We start from the raw sequence: 6,000 nt of genomic DNA, 5'->3' as shown, positions 1-6,000 counted from the left end.
TAATTAGTGTTAACAAATGTCATTGGGACAGGGCGCAGAGAGTGCCTGAAGTTGTTATGGGGGCCATGTTTACATTCAAAGTTGTACCAACTTAAGTGATTTAAACAAGTGCAAAACCACAATGGGTATTGCAGTGGTTTAACTAAACAGATTTAAAAGCCACACCTTCAATTAAACTATTGCAGTTCTGTATATAGATGTAAGCAGTGTCAGGATGAGCTCCACCCTGACATCTGGTGGTAAGGTGTGGCAAGTTGTGGAAAAGAACTTCAGGGGCCGATCTCATTTGCATAGGCACAACCACCCCACCTAGAATGAGGCCATAGCTGCCCAAATAGTCACTTTGGCTGCTGTGGGATCCCCAGTGTCTCTGTTATTGGGGCAGGAAGAATAAATTGTTATTATCCTGATTATGGGAACTGTGCTTGGAACTGTACTTGGCCTTTTGTTATGATGGAGGAACTCACCATCAACTAAGTGGCACTTGCTAGGCAAGGGTCATGGGTTCCAAAACTCTGTGAATTGAGAGAGGCTGGGGACAAGTATTAATACTTGGTGGCATGGGCCCCCTTGGTGAGGGCCTTACATGCTAATTGCACTTCCTCCTCTCTCCACTGTGGAATATCAGAGCTAATTTTGATTTCATTAGACGTTTAGTTACAGGCTGCTGAGCTCACTTTAGGCTAATAGTGTACCAGCACTGAGGCTCCCCTACTACAAGCTGACTTCACCAAAGAGCTGAACTGACTAAGAGCTGAAATCACTGAGTGTTGTGTTAAGTAGTGGGGGAGCCTGAAGATATATTGTGGAGCAGTTTGCGGGAGGGCTGGAGTGCCTTGTGGACAGGCTGGTGAAGCAGTTCGTAGGACGGCGAGAGCTGCTGGTGGGATGTGGAGCAGTTCGTGGGACGGCGGGAGCTGCTTGTGGGCCGCGAAGCTGAGCGAAGGAGTTCATGGGGCGGCTGGCGGAGCGGAGCGATAGCCTATGGAGCTGTGGGGCAGTCAGCTTCAGATCATGTAAGGTGCCTCTTACCCCCGTCCCATCTCCACCCAGGTTGGGAGGTAAAGCTCCGCAGATAAACTTTCGAACTCTGGGGCTGCCCTGACCCAGGACAGAGACTTTTGGGTCATTGGACTTTTGGGACTTTGGGTGATTTGGGGTTGCTGGACTCAAGAACCAAAGGGAAAGGGGCATGCCCCAATTTGCTTGGGGTGGGTTTTTTTGCTCATGGGTTGTGTTATGAATCCTGTTGGTGGTGTTTCCCCAAAATAATGCCACATTGTTTCTCTCTGTTATTAAAAGGCTTTCTGCTACACTCAGACTATGTGCTTGCAAGAGGGGAAGTATTGTCTCTTGGAGGCACCCAGCAGGGGTGGTATATATTTGTCCCAGGTCACTGGGTGGGGGCTCCAGCCGGTTTGCATTGTGTTATTGGAATGGATCCCCTAGATATTGAACCCGGCCCTTGTTGCTGCCAACTCTGACGGGCAGAAGGGTTACATAGATAAGGCCAAAGAGAAGTGCTTTATTAGTAATAGCCCAGTAGAGACAGAGATGATGCTACTTCTGGACATAACAAGACCTGCATCATGAACTCTTTAAGAGCCTACTTCAGCTCTCATTGAAGTCAGAGGCAGAACTTGCTGATATTTATATTTAAGAGGCGACAATATATTCTGCCATCACCTCCTGAGGAAAAGCCAGAACAACAAGAGCAGAGCTGTGCTGAGAACACCAATTCTATTTTGAGTCAACTTGTGAGCTTTCAAAATCTATTTTTGTTCTACATTGAACAAACACACTTGTTCACAAAAGCAGAGTTGTGTCAAGGTGTCCAGTTTTGGATCAAAACCTGAGGTTTTCAGTTCAGGGAGTTTTTTGAGTCTAGGGCTTTTTGGTCTCATCTCAAAAGAAAGACACATGCTCTGTAGTCTGGTGATTAGGACACTCATCTGGGATGTGGGAAATGCCAGTTCAAGGCTTTGCTCTGCCAAATTCAGAGAAGAGTTCTTCCTCCCAAATCACACAGAGCAGAGACTCCAACCTGGGTTTCCCAGATCACAGGCCTGTGCAACAAAAATGTTCCAGCCAGTTCTACATTCAGGGTCCAATACTCCACTGTCTTCCGTCTTGTATAGTCATGCAAATTGCATGCCAAGTCGCAGTGCTTTGCAGCCCCTTCGCACAAGTGTAAATGACTACCCAATGCAGCTTGAAACCTAATGCTAGAGCAAAGGTCTCAACTATAAATGCTTTTTCTCCAGCAACCAGGCATTTAAATTTAGGGACTTTGAGGGAGAGCCCATCAGCTTCTCTCTACTATTACATAAGGATAGAAACAGTATCTCAGGTAGCTAGAGTGAAGACCATGCAGATCTTTAAAGATCAAGATCAACACCTTGAGTTGCACCTGGAAGTGAACTGGAAGCCAGTGCTGTCTTTGAATCATTGGTGTAATATATGCCCCAAGGCTTACGCTACTAAATCAATGGGCTGGTGTATTCTGCTGTAGGCTCGGAATGGTCTTCAAGAGACTTTGAAAGACGATGAAGCTCCAGGATGATGAGTACAGTATAAAAATAGATGGATGTATAGCCTAAGGTAGAGGATGTAGGAGTAATTTAATCTGGCACTGACAAATAGATGGATGACAGCGGCAGGTTCTGTATCATATGGAAAAGTACATACAGCATATTCAATTATCTCTCTCAGGAGCTCACACACCAGTGTTAAAGGCTAGGTTTCAGATATTTGCATCTTAACATGTATATGTTTAACTATTTGTATAGGAGGTGACATATTAACCTTGAAGCATACACAGAGGCCTGAACGGTCTACCCAATGAATTTCAACAAGCAAAAATGTTTTTAATTTGACCAATTGTGTTTACCTGTGGTGATGGTCAGCTGATATGTACTTGTTGTTAAAGGGTTGTTTGTTATCTAGCATGTCTGATGAATGTACAGCATGAAGTAAGCTCAAATTCAGTTGTTAAGTACTTCCACACAGATAAGCCTACTTAGATAAATGTATTGAATATATTTGGGTGCTGCTTACAGCTTAATGGTGAACAGAAAGGAAAATGACAGAGAAAAAGCTTTAGGTTAATCCATGTTTCATGTTCTTTCCCTTCTATGATGAAATATAGCCTCCTTCTATCACCCAATTAGGAGTGGGAGGCAAGACTAAAACAAGGAAGAGAAAAGGTCAAGAGGTTCATTGCTGTAGTGTGTAGAGTAATTGAGCTATGTTATCAGGGCCGGCTCGACATTTTTTGTAGCCCCAAGCAGCCAAAAAACAAAAAAAAACAAAAAACCACCTGCCGAATATGCCGCCGCCGGAGAGAACAGGAACATCGGAGGGAGTCGCTGCTGAATTGCCGCCGTGGGAAACAGCAGAGAGGGGCTGCTGCCGAATTGCTGCTGGGGCTGCTGCCGGAGTGCCTCCCCAGGAACAGCCAGAGTGCTGCCCCAGGCACCAGCTTGCTTAGTTGGAGCCTAGAGCCGGCCCTGTATGTTATTAACAAACTCATCCTTTTCCCCAGAAGGAAAGAGCTACCACTACTTGTGAGCATTCCCTCTCTTTTATGACAACTCTCTAGACATGTCTCTTGTTCAAAAGGATCTAGAAAGTCAATATCTATGGATTAGATCCATGTTGTTCATTAGAACAAGGTGCTTTCTTCCTGTACAGTTTGTGACCCTTTTTATATCTAGTAATCTACAATGTGTGTAGTTAATGGTGAAGGTGGTTGAAGCACAAATGAAATTTAGGGACATAGGAAGCCATCAGTTTATAAGCAGAACTACACATTTGAGGTAAACAGGAGTTCTTAAAAATAATGGCTTGATATGGTCTTCAGAATGAAATACAGAGAAAGAAATTTAGTATTTTGTGACTTTTCTTCCTTAATGATTTTGATATTTAGATTTATAAACTAAATTGCTATTTTTCTATAATATAAATAGAGATTAGGAGTTTCTCTGCAACATACGTTTGGAATGAAATCTTGGTCCTGTTGAAGTCAGTGTCAGAATTTCCATGGTCTTTAATGGGGCCATGATTTCACCCTTGACGTTTAAGACAAAAATTGCAGAAAGTGAAATATCTGATATTTAAACAGAAAACTTTGGAAATCTATTTGAAAAGACTTTTAAAGCAATTAATCTGAAAAAAAAGAAAGTACAATATTTATCTGTTTTCAAGTGCTACTATTTTATTAAAATGTCTTCTTTAATTATCTTGCTATTTCATTATGCAAATCATGATCTAGAGAACAGTGCTAATTTCACATTTAGCAGACATTAACAGAATTGTGACTGCATAAGTGGAGTTAGTTTGTCACACAAAAGACTATACCTCTGCTTCCAACAGCCTTATTATTTCTTGTAAAAAATTACTAGAATAATTATCTGCACATCACCTGACTTCCAGTCATATCATAACTGCATAAAGGGCCCAAAGAGTTCAATATTCTAAAAATATGCAACACTGTATTTTTGGTTGTTATTTTAGCTTTAAAAGAGTGTAAAACCTAACAAATTACAGTTATGGGTGATCTTAAAGTTCACCCACAAGTATGAAGATTTAAAATCTGTTTGTTAATAAAAAGACTGTATATAAATTGGCAGTTTATAGGCCTGATTTGCATTTCAGTGGGTGAATTCATTTTTGTGAAGACAGTGTACGCATGGCCCTGAACAACACCTCCGCACTATTTAAGGTCCCAATCCTACAGACATTTTTTCAGGTGCTTAACTTCACTCACATGAGTAAGGTTAACCACGTATGCACGTGAAGAATCAGGGCTTAAACTCTTAGGCTCGAACACTGGGCAGTGGTACAGTCTGAGCACATTTCTGCTCCATCCAGGCATAGGAATAGTAGAGCTCTGAGGTGGCAGTGGTCTCCACCTCTCCCATGTATTCCATCGGAGGGGAAGTGGGAGGGCCATGAGGAAGAATAAAATTATACATTTTGGGTAATGATATAGCCAATGTTAAAAGGAATCCTTTTTTGATCATGGGACGATGGCGGAGGGATTTTATTTCTTGTGTACCTGATCAAAAGCCCACTGAAGTCAAAGGAAAGATTCCCAGCCCCTAGTATTGTTACGCATAAATCAGTATCCTCAGTTTTAGTGTGTGTGATGTTCCTGTAACTTCCAATACACTTTGCTTAAAAACCAAAGTTTTCCTTTCATGTGAGCATAGATTTGTAAAAGGAACAGTGAAAGATTACAGACGTGACTTCCTTATTGCCCTTTTCTCCGGGCTGATCAAGCCGTTATTGGAAAAAAAAATCTCCTGACCTTTTTTACTCCCACATGATTTCTAATAAAGATCCTGTCACATGGTTGTATCCTAGTAACTAGATGTTACAGTGGCAAAGTCTCTTAAGAAAGAGTCTAAGAATAGCATTCTGATGGTTCAAGGCAAGAATAGTTTGATTTTTTTATGCCTCTAGCTCAATATTTTTATTTACAACATAATAATAAATTGCAATCTTGCACCTTAGAGGTACTTAAATAGAATATCAGCATTCTGTCAGATAGGAAATGTTATTGCATCCTGTGAGAGTTTGAGATTTCAAATTTTCCCATCCCAAATCAGAATGCGAACTCAAAATTTGAACATAATTAATTTAAAAAATTGGATTGAGCAAATTTAAACGTTTCCATTTCAATCTTTCAATAAATTAACCTTATTTTGAGTATAAACTAACATTTCATAAGAAGAAGAAAAACAAAACCAGAAATGAAACTTAGTTTCAGAAATGTCTAAACAGCATCTTTTGACAAAATTTAAAACTTTTTTCCCCCCCACCCAAATCGGAGACACCTTGAAATTGACCCTTTTCCACAAAGAGTTTCAGTTTGGACAAAATCAATATTTTCTTCACAAAATAAATGTTTAGCTGGAAAATTTCCAACCACTTCTAATAGCATATTAGCTACCATATTTGTTTCTGCTAATAAAGGCAAATATTGGGCGACATATA

The sequence above is a fragment of the Lepidochelys kempii genome, chromosome 6, assembly GCF_965140285.1.
Source record: "Lepidochelys kempii isolate rLepKem1 chromosome 6, rLepKem1.hap1, whole genome shotgun sequence".
Taxonomy (NCBI): domain Eukaryota; kingdom Metazoa; phylum Chordata; order Testudines; family Cheloniidae; genus Lepidochelys; species Lepidochelys kempii.
The sequence above is the reverse complement of the archived record's forward strand: the minus strand, read 5'-3'. Positions refer to the sequence as shown.